The 15,906-nt window shown below is 50.1% G+C and overlaps 1 long non-coding RNA gene across 1 annotated transcript; it reads right to left on the bottom strand.

Moving 5' to 3' along the window:
• Positions 1-11,678: 11,678 nt before the first annotated feature.
• Positions 11,679-12,439, bottom strand: LOC121135813. Its single transcript, XR_005872934.1, has 2 exons — positions 12,325-12,439; positions 11,679-12,224 (listed from the first exon to the last, which is right to left on the bottom strand). It is a non-coding gene; the product is annotated as an uncharacterized LOC121135813 (long non-coding RNA).
• Between the last annotated feature and the right edge of the window lie 3,467 nt (positions 12,440-15,906).

Below are 15,906 nucleotides of genomic sequence, written 5' to 3' on the forward strand. Positions count from 1 at the left end.
ACTTCTATCCAAGTCTTCCTTGTGGTTTCAATAGCTCTACATTTGCATCAACACATAAAAACCTGCGCCAGAATGAAGCACCTGAGACTAACAGTATTCTCTTAGCCTAATCAATGATAATTTGTAACCAACCCCTCTAAAGGATGGCAACTATTTATAACCCCTTGAATCTGAATGACCAGAGCAGCCCTGGTGGACGGAAGTCTGGCTACGGCATCACAGCACCTCCATAGCTTGGCCCTGAGCCATGGAGCCAAACCTGTTTGGTGTAGACAGAAGTTTTTGTCCCACCTGGTTCTGCAGCCATTTAGTCCCAAATAAACACCAGAGGCTTATATTAATTATAAACGATTTGGCTGACGGCTCAGGCTTCCTATTGGCTAGCTGTCTCTTAATCATTAACCCGTAACTATTAATCTGTGTATCTTCACCTGGCCTTGGCTTACCGGTGATGCCTGAGATTTTTGCCTCCTCGGCAGCCACATGGCGTCTCCCTCTCAACACACTCTGCAATCTCTCTGCAATCCTCTTCCTAGCATTCTTCCTGTCTGGCTACACCCGGCCTGCCCGTCGGCCGAAGCAGCTTTATTCACCAACCAATAAGAGAAACATGTGCTCACAGCATAAAGAAGGACATCCCCTGTCAGTTTGACCAGAAGTGGAAGGGGGCAGTCCTCGGGGCAGGTTGTGGGAACCCCATCCACCAGCGTGGGACAAGGTAGCATTCAGCATGGCAGCAGAAAGTTGTTAACTTTTCCGACCATAGCTACTAGCCCCAGATCCTCTGTTCAGACACTCAACATGGTGGGTGACTAGGAGCTGGTGGGTGACTAGGAGCATGGTGGGTGACTAGGAGCTGGTGGGTGACTAGGAGCTGGTGGGTGACTAGGAGCTGGTGGGTGACTAGGAGCTGGTGGGTGACTAGGAGCTGGTGGGTGACTAGGAGCTGGTGGGTGACTAGGAGCTGGGCCCATGACCTTTGGGCATTTAAACCACCAAAACAGAGGGGCAAATACAACAAAATACACACACACACACAGTAGACAAAACACAAGATGGCCATGCTCAGATCCAACAATGAGACACCAGACCAATGGTTTTGCAGTTGCAACCCAACCAGAGGAAATAGGGGGACCCAATCCCCCCCAAGGGTCTCCCGACCCACCCACAGGGAAACTGGGACATCTCCCAGTCACCCCAGCCTGTGATCCACCAATGTGTCCATCTATATCTTAAGCAGGCTTCACAGAAGGTACTCCACCAGCCAGAGACAGAACCAGAACTTTCCCCGGGGAAAATAGAAAGTCACCTGATGGTTGGCACTCTGAGACTCAACGGAGGGTAGCTGTGGTGGGTTTGGGCTATCCTGGACAAGCCACCAAATGCTGTGCCCAGAGTCTGGACCCCCCAGAGACCACCAAGAGACCAGATCTGATGCAAAGCAAAAAGTCTTTTTAATTGCGAATTCAAACTCGGGTCTCTCGTCGTTCGACACAGCAGAGGAGCAGGAGAGACCCTGAGCTGCAGTGAGGCAGAGCATTTATTGGGGGTAGGGCAAGGGGAGGGGGCCTGGGGGGGATCTGCAAGTTGCATAGTAACAGTCTCAGGATTGGTGCACCTCCAGGATGGGGGAACCTGTCCAGAGTTGATTGGTCAGCTGCAGCTGTGGAAAGGTTGCTGTACCTAGAGGCCCTCCTTACCAGTAAAGCCCATCGGAGTCTGTCAGCTCACTTCTGATGGGTTCATCACCACATAGAGAATATCTGGCAGTTTCTTCCCAGTAATTACAGCAAGGTCGTGGCACAGCCCATCCTGCTGAATCAGGGGCCTACATCATGAGGGCCTGGGTGAGGGCCTGGGCCCTTCATTGGGACATAGAGGCACACAGCTATAATCCCAGAGCTTGTGAGACTGAAGCAATTGAGTTGCAAGCCAGCCCGGTGATGCAGCAAGACCTTGTCTTCAAAATGGGTGGTTTTATCTAAAACAGTTGGACTTCCCACTAGAGTTCAAATGATGGAGGCTTGCTCTTGGACTGAAGGATGAGGGAACAGAAAGGAGCTGACGTTTAATAATACACGCTGGACACGTTCCAAGACCACTCGAGGCTGGTCATGTCACCGCCCTCCTTGGATACGTCAGTGGAGGGGCTGGAGAGGTGACTTCTTGTGCCCACTTTGAAAACCTGGGACTTATAGCTCAGGGCTCAAGGACCTCTTGGATCTGACCCTCATAAGGCCCATGTCCCATAACATAGATTTCAACCTTCAAGCTACCCAAAGTTCAGTAGATTTTAGTCTATTCACTATGCTATGAAGCTATCTCTGGATAATTATATAACGTCCCCATCAACCAAAAAGAAATCCTGGGTGGGGCTAGAGTTGGTTTTATGGTTAACGGCACGGGCCGTTCTTGAACAGAACCCCGTGAGATGCCCAGAATCCCACATGTCGGCTCACAACTGCCTGTAACTCTGATTTAAGGACAAGTGATGCCCCTTCTGACCTTCTCAGTCATTGCATGCATGTGGTGCGCATGTAATCACCCAGGCAAACACACATGCACACAGCTTTCTGATTTTTTGAGACAATGTCTCTCTCAATATGTAGCCTTGCCTGGCCTGTGACTCACTATGGAGGCCAATCTGGCCTCAGACTTCCAGAGATCCACTTGTGTCTGGCTTTGCCTTCTGAGTGCTGGGAACTCCCAGAGATCCCACATGTGCCACCATGACCAGATTTTAAGAAATATTTAAAAACACAATCCCTAAAGCTGGTTGGGTGTGGTGGCACACACCTCTAATCCCAGCACTCAGGAGTCGGAGGCCGGCCTGGTTTACAGAGTGAAGTCTAGGACAGCCAGGGATACACAAAGAAACCCTGTCTCAGGGAAACAGACAAATAAACCGAAATCCCACTTATGTTGTATCTCCCTGAAGCCTTAACCTTGTCCTTGAGACTAATCTTGTCTCTGTGTATTCGTCTCTTCCAGAAATTCATAAAATATAATTAGCCAATCTGTAGTTTTCTGTGACTTGCTTCTTTCACTTAGCGTATTTTTGTAAAGATCTGCTCATATTATAGGTTGTTTTGATACTTCACTCCTTTCTTGGTGTAGGAATATTCCTTAGAGGGTACATCACATTCTGTTTATCCATTCGGCAGCTGGCGGACACTTGAGTTGCTTCCACTCATGGACTTTATGCTGCCATGCAGACATGCCAGATGCCCCCCGGGGTCACGATCTTTGGTGTACACTTAAAGGTGGAGCTCCTGTGCCAAGGGGTTTGCTCGGTTTCACTTGGGGGTTTTCCACAGCAGCCTCGCCAATTTACAGCCCCATCCATAGCAGATGAAGTCTCCAAGCTCCCCACACACTGGCACTCGTGACTTTTCCCATTAAAGAAAAGTGGGAGACCACCCTGGAAGGCTTTGGGGTCCTCAAGCTGGAATTCTGCAAGGGAAGGGACGCAGGTCTGGTGGTTAGTACAAGCCCACACTCAATTTTCAGTCTGACCCTGATGAGTTCAGACTCTGATATGTATGGTCATGTGACCTGAGACAGATTTTGTGTGTGTGTGTGTGTGTGTGTGTGTGTGTGTGTGTGTTCTTAACTCTCCGTTTATCCAGTTGGGCATTTAAAGTATAGTAAATCTGTTCCACCCTATGTATTGAGCACTAAAGAAAACAAATTAATGTGATTTCCATAGCTCAATACTTGGCATGTGTTTCCTAAGGAAACAGTACTCTTTCTGTTTGTTTGTTTGTTTGTTTTTCAAGACAGGATTTCTCTGTATTGCTTTGGAGCCTGTCCTGGAACTCGCTCTGTAGACCAGGCTGGCTTCTAGCTGGCAAAGATCTGCCCACCTCTGCCTCCTGAGTACTGGGATTAAAGATGTGCGCCACCAATTCCTCTCACCACAATCATCAATAAAATAGCTACAAGCCGGGCAGTGGTGGCGCACATACCTTTAATCTCAGTACTCGGGAGGCAGAGGCAGGATCTCTGTGAGTTCAAAGCTAGCCTGGTCTACAGAGCGAGTTCCAAAACAGTCAGGGCTACACAGACAGAAACCCTGTCTCAAAAAAAAAAAAAAAAAACCCAAACCAAGACAAAACAACAAAAAAAGCCCCAGGAGAGAGGCAGAGGGGAGTGGCCATCTAGGAAATGTGCCCTGCGAGCTTTGCAGAGTCATCCTGCGCTGACTTTGGTGACTGGAAGTCTGTCACACCATAAAAAACACACAGCCACACTGCCAATCAGATCACCTGAAGTTTTCAATGTCCTGGGCTAACCCAGTGGCCTTTCAGGTATCATGTGCACGTGCTCCTACGTATTCTGTGCCCCTGCTGAACGGTGACATTTAGCTGAGTGCTGCCCACCCCTGCCATCAGGGTGGTTGTGGGCAGAGCTGTCACCTCCCCTGAAATGACGTCACTGCTTTTTCCAGCACGGTGGTGACATTCTTTTGGGCTCCTCTGCTTGTGACACATGTCTCTCCTCTGAGCTAAGAGATTCTCAAGATTAATTTTTATCAGCCTGCAGCTGAACCACACCGACTGCTTCAGGAGTGTTCTATGAAAGGTTTCTTCTGCTCGGCTTTCATCACATGCCTACAGTTTTGCATGATAAAATCACCATGGCAACAGAGGGTAGATGATAGCAAAGAACTTAGATGGTCATTTGATTTATCCATTTTGTCTTTCTAATCTTCCAAATGCAAAATTAAAAAAAAATCACAGAACTACAAAACCCTCCCAAGTCTAGACAGAGAGAGCATCAGCCCTTGACGGTATCCATAAAACTGTTCCTGCCACGTTCTGAGATCTTACAGTCTGAGCCAAGGGGCCAGCTCTGTATGGTTTAATTGCCTGTGTGTCTCTGAGCATCTCAAGGGAGTGTGACTCTGAGGCTGGGCCGCATGAAGTCTCGTCCACTCTACGGGGACACAGGAGACGTTCACAAGACAAAGATGCGAGCACAGGCGTGCATACACCAGCAAACACAGTGCTTGGAAGAGGGTCAGGAGTTCAAGGTCGTGTCACTGGACCATTGGAGATTCTATAAGAGGGAGAGAGAGAGAGAGAGAGAGAGAGAGGGAGGGAGGGAGGGAGGGAGGGAGGGAGGGAGGGAGAGAGGGAGGGAAAGGCAGGGGTGGGGGGAGGGGGCAGGAGAGAAAAGAGAACTGGAGAGGAAAATAGCTCCTTCCTCTGAAAAATACTTCAGGACTTTTACCTATCCTTGTGACCTTTACCCAATACCCTGGGCAACTATCCAGTAGGTAGTTATCAGATAAGACATTCATTTATTCTCTTGTGATACCAACAGGAGCTGACCTGGAAGAGAGAAATCAAACAGAACTTGGGCAAAGGAGAGTGGATAAAAAGCCAGGGAGAAGAGCAACAGGTGAGGTGAGTGAGGGGAGGGGAGAGAAGGGAGGGGAGGGGAAGGGACGGGGGGGGGAGGAGCTGGCAGCCAGCCTGCTGGGTTTCCCCTGGCTTCTGAGTTCTCCCTGTGGGGTGTCCATTGCATTTTTTTTTTTTTGGTTTTTTCGAGACAGGGTTTCTCTGTGGCTTTGGAGGCTGTCCTGGAACTCCGTTGGTAGTCCAGGCTGGTCTCGAACTTACAGAGATCCGCCTGCCTCTGCCTCCCAAGTGCTGGGATTAAAGGCGTGTGCCACCAACGCTCGGCCCTGTCCACTGCATATTGATGGCTCCTAAATATTTGTGCCTTATTTGAGACCAACCGCATTGTCCCAGTCCTGTGCAGTGCACAGGACAGAGTATCCATGGAAGCCCACACGCTGCATCCGGACCTTTAGAAGAAATCTGTCGGGTAAGATCGGCTACTAAGTAAGCGCCCTCCAGCCCAGGCCTGCAGACCAGACAGACACACGGTTACCAAGCATCTGTGCCTATGACTGGGCCCTGGCAGGTGGTGCCCACCCATCACCATGTTGGGAGGGCTGGCGGTGGGGCTATTCCTGCCTCTTAGACATAGAGGGTGCAGCACACTCCTGTACAACCAATGCCTATGTAGGAATACTCAGGAAGCCCTGGTTCCCACGTGTCCTGAGCATCCGTTTTCTCCAGCCTGCTGCGCTCCATCCTGCAGCTCCAGAAGAAAAGCCTGGTGACTCTTTCGACTCACAGACTTTGGAACCCCTGCAGCAATACTCTGGCCCTCCACAACATCCTCGGATAGGAATGGAGGGACAGAACAGCGCAGAAACCTAATCTTTACGAGGATCGTCTGCAATAAAACTCAACTCCAGAATTGTAGATCAATTGAATCCTTATATAGTCAGAGGTGGTGGCATGCCTCCGTAATCCCAGCACTTGGGAGGTAGAGGCAGGTGGATCTGTGTGAGTTCAAGGCCAGCCTGGTCTGTATAGCAGGTTCCAGGCTAACCGGCTACCCAACGAGACTGATTCTTAAAAAGAAAAAAGTATCCAACACAACTTAAGAACATTTTGAAACATTAAAAAGCACATGCTTTTCAATTCTGGCACTCCAGAGGCAGAGGCAGGCGGATCTCTGTGAGTTCGAAGTCAGTCTGGTCTACAGAGCTCATTCCAGGACAGTAAGAGCTACACAAAGAAACACTATCTCAGAAAAGAAAAACAAAAACAAGCAAAAAAACCCATATTTAATACTTTAAAATAAATATTTTATTAAACTCTAGTATTTAATAGTAGATATTTGCTATTTATTCATTATAGTTTATATTTTAATTTTAATAGGTAATTTTGAAGCCTTTAGAAAAATATATCATAAAGTCAAATATGAAATTGAAAATAAATAATGTTAGGTCTGGGGAGATGGCTGAGTGGTTAAGAGCACGGACTGCTCTTCCAGAGGACCACAGTTCAATTCCCAGCAACCACATGGCCGCTCACAGCTGTCTGTAACTCCAGGATCCAAAATCCTCACACAGCCATCCCTACAGGTAAAACACTGATATAAAAAGAAAATAAATTTTTAATTGTGTGTCTGTCTGTCCTTGTGTCTGGGCTGACTATGTCCACATGATCCCCAGGACCTGGAGTTAGAGGCAGCTGTGAGCTGCTTCTTCTGGATGCTGGCAAATGCTTTTACCAACCGAGCCATTTCTTTAGCCCCTACTAAGAATTGTAAGTACCAATGTGGGATTTGGTACTGTGTCAGTTTCTTCATTGACATGTGTCTGCCATAATTTAAAATTAATCACAACAGCACAGCTGGGGCTGGCGGCACATTGTGGGGATCCCTAGAAATGTTGCGGCTAACAGAGAAACAAACCTTGAGGGGAAGAAGGAAACACAGTTCAGCACGACTTACTTAGCCAGGTTGGTTCAAACTCCTGGAGTCTGACCCCAAGAGGTTTATTGTAAACATATTTAAACACAGTACGGTTTGGGGAAAAAAAGCGGTATAATACAATCCCCGGTGCACAAGGAGACATAAGTTACATCGAAACTCAACTCATGTACATGCCATTTCTTCCAAGAAGATGGGTTCTAGAATTAGGCTACTTGTGTTAGCTTAAGGGCCTAGGGAAGGAAGACCTGCCGTGGTTTTGGTCATACAGAGAGCGTACAGGTCATTTGGACTGTTATCCACTTCCTGTCCTGTTTGTGGAGTTTGTGGGAGCCCCTTGATACACAGATAACGTAAGGGTCATCTAGACTCTTCCGTACCTCCGGTCTCATTGTGAGAGCTTGGTACGGACTGGCCCCTCAGATAACACAGATCACCAGACTATTAATCACCTCCGGTCTCCAGCCTTCTCTATGGAAGAACAGGCTATGTATCTTTTCCTGGGAGGAGACAACCCTGCATGCTTCCCATGCCTGCCTTCCCTGTTGATGTGTGGGAGCAAAGACCTCTGTGCTCCCAGTGGCATCTGCTTGATCCGTAGCACCTGGAAGCAAGGGCGAGCTTGAAGACCTGTGTGCAGCATCTGTGGCACACTGTAGCTCAGGCTGACCTTGGGCGTGCTGCTATCCTCCTGCCTCAGCGTGATGTGTGAATTAAGAACGGCCCCATAGGCGCATGCATCTGAACGCTTAGTCACCAGGGAGTGGCGCTGTTTGAAAGGACTGGAAAGATAACCAGGTGTGGCCTTGCTGGAGGAAGCGTGTCACCGGGGATGGGCTTTGAGATTTCAAAAGCCGATGCCAAGCCCAGCCCGCCCACGCCATCCCCCACTCTGCTAGAGGACCAGGATGTTGGCTCTCAGCTACTTCTCGAGCGCTACACCTCCCCACTCCCACGCTCCCCATCATGATGACGACGGACTAAACCTCTGAAGCCGTAAACAGCCCCCCCCGTGAAATGTAAGAGTAGCCTCGGTCACGGTGTTCCTTCACAGCAGCACAACAGAGACTAAGACACTCGGCTTCCTGAGTGCTGGGATTATAGGCTTTTAATCCAGCCCATATCCACTCACTGAATGTGGTTACCACTCTAATGTAATGTAATTCTAAATCTAATGTGGGAGGAAGGAAAGCCTGTGTGTACTGCAGGTCAGCGTTCCAGTTCCTCCTGCCACCTCTTCATCAAGACTCTGAATCAGGCAGACGCCAACTACAGTGTTTTATGGGCAGGGAGCCCGAGGCACCAGGGGGTCAGCAATTTGTTCAGGAATACTCCAGGCTCAGGCCTATGCAGGCTGCCATCGGAGGGAGCAGGGTTTCCAAGTACAATCATCCAGCCAGAGTTGAGGAAGGGAGATGCCAGGGATGGAGCCCCAGACTTCTCATTTGGAAGCCACCTGAACCAGGGACATGAGTGATGACTAACTCCAGAGCTGCTCCGCAGGTTTTGCTGTGAGTTTAAAAAAAAAAGTGTGTTGACTCAGCAGCCAGGAGTGGACTCAGTGGTTGAGCGCTAAGACAGAAACCACAGCTACGTGAATGACTACCCAGAAGCGGAGCCCGCACCACCTTGGAGGCATGACAAAGAGCAGCATCAATGGTTACTTGGGAGCCATGCTTCTACAAATCATGGCTGGGAGGGAGAGAAGGCTGTGTAAGAGCTGCTGGTGCCAGGCAGCTCACAACTGCCTGTAATTCCAGCCAGAGAGCATCTGTGGAGTTGGCATTTTCTTTGGGCCACCAAACAGCTCCCAAATAAAGACATGGAGACTTATTGTTAATTATGAATGCTCAGCCTTAGCTTAGGCTTGTCCCACCAGCTCTTTTAACTTAATTTAATTTAACCTGTTTCTATTCTTTTATTCTTTGCCTTGGAACTTTACCTTTCTTTCACTCTGTACGCCCTATTTTCTGCTTCCCCTGTGTCTGGTTGGCTGGCCCCCTGGAATCTTCCTGTCATCTCTTTTTCTTCTTTCCCTGAGCCTAAACTCCTCCTCCTACTTATTCTTCCTGACAGGAAGTTCCGCTTATAACTTCTCCCTCACCATTCAGCCTTTTATTACACCAACCAGGTGCCTTAGGCAGACAAGGTAAAACAGCAACACATCTTTGCATAGTTAAACAAATATTTCACAACATAAACAAACGCAACATTTTAAGATTTATTTATTTGTTATATATACAATGTCCTGTCTGTCTGTATGCCTGCTGGCCAGAAGAGGGCACCAGTCTCATTTCAGATGGTTGTGAGCCACCATGTGGTTGCTGGGAATTGAACTTGGGACCTCTGGAGCAGCCAGTGCTCTTAACCTCTGAACCATCTCTCCAGCCCCGCAACACATCTGTGCATAGTTTAAATATTCTGAAACATAAACAAATGCAACACATCTTTGCAAAATTAAACGTTCTGCAATAGATATGAACCCCTCTTCTGGCTTCTGTGGGTACCTACACACATGTGGCACACACACACACACACACACACACACACACACACACACACGCTCACCCATTCATTCCCTCCTGTCCTTCTCAATCCATCCGGGAGCCTGACACACGTGTAGTGGTATGCTTTGTATAATGGCACCAGACCACACAGACCAGCGTGACCCCAGGAGAGGCTCCCTTATTGTTGACACGGAAGCTGGGAGTGCAAAAGTTTTCAGAACACGTCTCTGTCACGGGGTGACACGTGGCTGGATTTATCTATGCTGGCGTTCACTGTCTTCCCCCCACTGCAAAGAACCCGCCCTATAGCCAAGAAGGACACTATTTGTCTACTGTTGCATGCCCGGCACACCGAGGACAATGAAAAAGAAAAAAGCTTCGTGAACGGGTTCCTGTTTTGTGAGGCATGTACAGCACTGCTCAACAGCTTCACAGCCAGGAGAGGATGAAGCAACACACAGGACATGACACACTGCCTTATAACGCCAAAGGGCCACCGCCAGAGCGGTGAGCCACACTGTGGCAAGGGTGGACCGTGGCTGGCATTATCTGCTCCTGCCTTTAATGCTTGCACAGGAGTCGCTGTCCAAATCAGAGAACTACAAACAAGCACACCGCCACCACTCAGGGTACTTTGTCTTTGTCCTAAGGGTAACCGCTGCTCAGCCCAGAGCAGACGGGACTTACTTAACATTCACTATATAATTATTATCCATCTTGACTGTCAACATCTGTTTCTCAGTAAGCTCTGGCCTCTTGTCCTCAGTAAGCCAATTAAGACTTGAATTAATAGTAAAAAGCAGATTTTATTCAGTGTGGCCACGCTGGGGAGAGGGACAGAGACATGCAGGGAACTGCCTGAAGTTATCTGTATGGAGGCTGGTCAGTTTTAGCAGAGAGCCGGGGATATGCGCACGGACGCTCTCCCGGGGCTCGCCCCGTCAGGTGTAGGAACTGTGTGCAATCGGCTGCAGGGAAACAAGGCCCCCTCGGGCTGGTTCCCTCTCCTTCCTGGGAACATCCCCGTTTCTTCGGGGCCATCGTTGCAGCAGTCTGACTGCCTGGGGCACGGCGTCCCTCTATGGTATTTTCATTTCTGCCGACTCTCGGAGAGCGAGCTCTCGGTAGCTGCGGAGCCTGGCGGGCAGTGTCTTCAAAGCTGTCGGGACGCCCGGGGCCCCAGGGCTGGGAATCCGCCAGGCCGAGTCATTCCCAGGCCAGCCCATGCGCCGCGGTCACCGGCAAGCGCGCCACACCCCCAAGCCGCCCTCTTCACCCCCGGAAGTCCGCAAAGGAGCAGCTCTCCGTGACCCTGGGGAGACCGGGGACCGCAGGCAGCTTCCGGCGGCGGCGCTGCTCCCGGGAGAGCGCTCGCGGAAGCCGCGCAGGCGCACTGAGTCCCGCAGGGGCGGGGGGGCGGACTTGCACGCACGCACGCCCACCGCGGTGTAGCCAATCGCCGGCGCCGCAGCTGACGGAAGCCCAGTAGTGCGTCTCTGCGGCTCAGCCGACCCATTTCCGGCGGCCGGTGGTCCGTCGGAGGCGTTCCGGGTGGTCCGCCCCCGGGCGGCTTCTCACTCGGTCCGGGCCGAGGCGGAGCGGGGCTCGGGTCCTCACGGACTTGCGAGTCAGAATTTCCCCCTTGCGCCAGCACCGCCTCAAAGGTCAGGGCTCGCCCACTCTCCGGTCGCGCCCACCTGACCTTTCGTGGGCTCCGAGGGGGAAGTTCTCCGCGACACTGGAAACCCGCCTATCAGCTGGGCGCGGAGGCCCAGGCCTTTTCGCTCCAGCACGGGGGGGGGCGGAGAGTCAGAGGCAGGAGGATGACCGCGAGCTCGAGTTCTAGTCGAGACGGAGCAATGTGGGACAATCTCAAAAAAAAAAAAACACTTTTTATTTTTCTATTTCGGTAAATGTCCCAAAGGCCTTTCTCCCGCCCAGTATCTGCGGCTTAACTTCAGGGAAGCAAGAGATGAAAGACGTCAACTTCACGCTGCAAGTGCACGTGTCGCACGTGTCAAATGACCGCGAGGAGAGAAAGATTAAATACAGCGATTGCTGTAACGCACCGACTTCCTGAAACCCGGGAGGGAGGGGTTTAGCTTGTACTTGTCCCCACATTGCAGAGTGACTTGTCAGATGCTGAGTGACAAAGGTCCGTGGATAGGATGGGGCTGTTCTGGCTGACTAAGAGGTGTCCTCATGACCAGTATTTCAGCAGTCTGTTTTGGTAAATGGTTGGATTTTTTGGGCTTTCTTCTGTAAACGTGTGATGAGGAATATCTTTGCATTGTCACGAGAGTTACTGGCACTGCTTACGAATGCTGGCAGCGTTGTATGGTGGGCAGAGTGTGAATTCTGGCATCAGAATATCTGAGTTTTTCCCAAGACTGCAAAACTCTGCCTCAGTCTTTGTACCTGTAAAATGAAAGTTATGATACTGTATTAGTGACTTGTCTCCGTGCTGTGAGAAAATATCTACAGTAACTTAAGGAATGGAAGGTCTATTCTAGCTTACAGTTGGAGGGATGTAGTCCATCATGACAGGGACCAAGAGCTTGAGGCCTCTGGTCACACTGCCTTGGCACTCAAGAAGTGCATCTGTGAAGCCGGGTGTATGGCACATGCTTTTAACCCCAACACACTCAGGAGGCAGAAGCAGGCAGGTCTCTGAGAGGCCAGCCTGACCAGTCAGGGATACATATAGGGAGACCCTCTTTAAAAAAAGAGAAAAAGAAAAAGACTGAGCTCATTGGGAGAGAGGATAAAGAGTTGGGATATCAAGGATGGAAGGCCAGGGGCCCCTGCTGTGTGAGTTAACACCTCTATAGTGAAGTCTGTTGTGAGTTAGCTCCTACTCTATAGTGGAGTCTGTGTGAGTTAGCACCTACTCTATAGTGGAGTCTGTGTGAGTTAGCACCTACTCTATAGTGGAGTCTGTTGTGAGTTAGCACCTACTCTATAGTGGAGTCTGTGTGAGTTAGCACCTACTCTATAGTGGAGTCTGCTGTGTGTTAGCACTTACTCTATAGTGGAGTCTGCTGTGAGTTAGCACTTACTCTATAGTGGAGTCTGTGTGAGTTAGCACCTACTCTATAGTGGAGTCTGCTGTGTGAGTTAGCACCTACTCTATAGTGGAGTCTGCTGTATGAGTTAGCACCTACTCTATAGTGGAGTCTGCTGTGTGAGTTAGCACTTACTCTATAGTGGAGGCCGTTGTGAGCCACCGGAAGTGGGTGCTGGGAACCGAAACCAGGTTTTCTGCAAACACTTCACCACTGAGCCATTTCTTCAGCCCCAGTGTTTGAGGGAATTCATTGAATGAAGAAAAGAAAAGAAAAAAAGAAAAGGACATGACAGATCTAGGTATGTATGATGGAGAAAGCTTACTGTAGATAAAAGGGAGAGTGTATCCACAGGCAAGGACACCTGGGAGAGTCCAGAGTGGACATGGCCCTGATCCATGTGAGCAGAGGGGGGACAGGGACCAAAGATTAAGAGGGGCTGCCTGGGTCAAGAGACTGACCAGAGAATGGCATAAGCAAAATGGCTGGATTATGTAGGGAGGGGCAGCTGGAGAAGGGCAGCCCAGACCCTGGACTGGAGAGTTCGGGGTACAGGGTTGGTGTGCCAGCCACACGCTGTAACAGGTAGGGACTGAGGAATGCTGGGAGAACCTGGTGGCCAGGTCCACTTTGATTGGCTAAATAGGCACCTCCCTTTGCCTAGGGTTTGAGACTTAGCGTTCATTGGATAAAATCATTGCTGCCTCAGCCCCATCTCAGAACTTCATGGTGGAGTGGTGATGTCAGCGTGAGCTTGCCTGCATGCTGCCCTCAACTATTGTCATGGCCATTGCAACAGCCCCACCACCATCAGGCCGCAGCACGTGACGGCAGGGGGGGCAGCACTCTGCGGGTGTCCCCTAGCCAGGTTCCCGAACTGCCACACTGGATTAACCCTTAAGAGACAAGGGCATGTGTCCCACCTCGAGGTAGACGTCATTCTGGGATTACAGGCATGAGCCACCTAGCCCAGCACACTTAAGTGGCCCCTGTGCCTTTCTGTCTGTCACCCTAGGTTTCTACACCTTCAAAGCTGAAGGGCTAGCTCTGCCTTTTCCCTTTGCAGACAGTAAAAGCCAGCCATTCCAGAACAGTTTCTTTTTAAACCCTTAAACAACATCAAGCATTTGCTCAAGTACGGTGCTGTCTACACGACTTAACAGTTTTTAAAAACTTAAAAACAAAACACCCGGAGCTGGAGAGATGGCTCAGAGGTTAAGAGCACAGACTGTTCTTCCAGAGGACCTGAGTTCAATTCCCAGCGACCACACGGTGGCTCACAACCATCTGTAATGAGATCTGGTGCCCTCTTCTGGTCTGCAGGCATACGTGCAAGGAGAATACTACATACATAATAAATAAATCTTTAAAAAACCAAACGAAACACTCACACTGTTGTTGCAAGAATCTCTGGTATGGCAGGTGGATCTCTGTGAGTTCGAGGCCAGCCTGGTCTACAGAGAGAGTTCCAGGACAGCCTCCAAAACAATATAGAGAAACCCTGTCTCAAAAAAACCAAAAAAAAAAAAAAAAAAAAAAAAAGAATCTCCAGTATGTCAGATTTCCAAAATGAACCTGTAATGGAGGTCAGCCAATGTATGTGGGGCATTCAGTCTCTTCGTAGGAAGGAAAGCAAGTACATCCTGTGTGGAGGTTTGCACGGGCACTTCCTGGGAGGGGCAGGATGGGACCAGGTGAGGGTGAGCCTCTCTCCTTTTTTTTTCTTTTTTTTCTTTTTTTTTGGTTTTTCCGAGACAGGGTTTCTCTGTGGCTTTGGGGGCTGTCCTGGAACTCGATTTGTAGACCATGCTGGCCTTGAACTCACAGAGATCCGCCTGCCTCTGCCTCCAGAGTGCTGGGGTTAAAGGCATGTGCCACCAACGCTCAGCCCCCATGTGCACACACAGGAAATAAATGTAAGCCAGACAAATGTGAAAAACTGAAATAAAATTATACAATCTAAATAACCCGTTAAAAACCGCATCGGCGATGTCAGCCTCGCTCTACCAAGGGTGCAGCAGGCCTTTTATTATTTGTGAGCTTGTGTGTGTGAGTGCAGGGCCTGTGGAAGCCAAAAGAGGGCATTGGATCCCCCCGGAGCTGGAGTTACACAGGCAGCTGTGAGTCTCTCCTTCCGGGAGCTGGGGCCCAAACCCGGGTCCTCTGCAAAAGCAGCGAGATCTCTTAACCCTTGAGCTGCCTCTCCAGCTCCCAGCTGGGCCTTTTAAAAACCAGTGTCGAGAAAAGAGAAAACTCGTGTGACCCCACACAGGGTGACCAGGCCTGGGGGGGAGGGACAGGCCTGGGACGACCTGGCATGGAGTACTAGCAGGCCGGTGGTGAGAAGAGGGGGTGTCACACACAGTAAGGGGCAAGAGGCGGGAACGGCGCATAAGAAAAGAGATGTGAACCGTCTTCCAAAGACGACCTTGAACTTCGGCTCCATCTCACAAGTACTAGGATTACAAACAAGTGTGGACAACAATGTCAGGCTTTTATATTCCTCTGTGTGTGTGTGTGTGTGCATGTGTTTGTGTGTGTGAGAGAGAGAGAGAGAGAGAGAGAGAGAGAGAGAGAGAGAGAGAGAGAGAGAGAGAGAGAGAGAGAGAGAAACCATTCTCATGCCCGGGCTTTTATTTTCTCTTCCTTTCGTGGTGTGCGTGTGTGTGTGTGTGTGTGTGACTTTCTAGCCTAGTCTGTGTGTGTGTGTAAGCTCAAAGTATGTACGCACACGTGTGTGAGATGTTCTGGCCTAGCCTGTGCGTGCGTGTGTATGTGTATGTGTGTGTGTGTGTGTGTGTATGTGTGTGTGTGTGTGTGTGTGTGTGTGTGCGCGCGCGTGCGTGCTTCTAGCCTAGTCTGGCCTCGAACTCGCGACCATTCTCATGCCCGGGCCTCTAAGCGTTATGGTCAAGTGCGGCCGGCGCCCGCAGGGTCCGTACCACTCCTTGGCTGAGGGGAGGCGCGTGCGGTCCGCGTAGCCCTAGCAACCCCTCCGCGTGCCCATCTTCCTCCGGGGAGGGGGGAAAAAATGC

This window comes from Mesocricetus auratus, unplaced genomic scaffold (genome assembly GCF_017639785.1).
Source record: "Mesocricetus auratus isolate SY011 unplaced genomic scaffold, BCM_Maur_2.0 Super-Scaffold_100042, whole genome shotgun sequence".
In the NCBI taxonomy this organism is placed as follows: domain Eukaryota; kingdom Metazoa; phylum Chordata; class Mammalia; order Rodentia; family Cricetidae; genus Mesocricetus; species Mesocricetus auratus.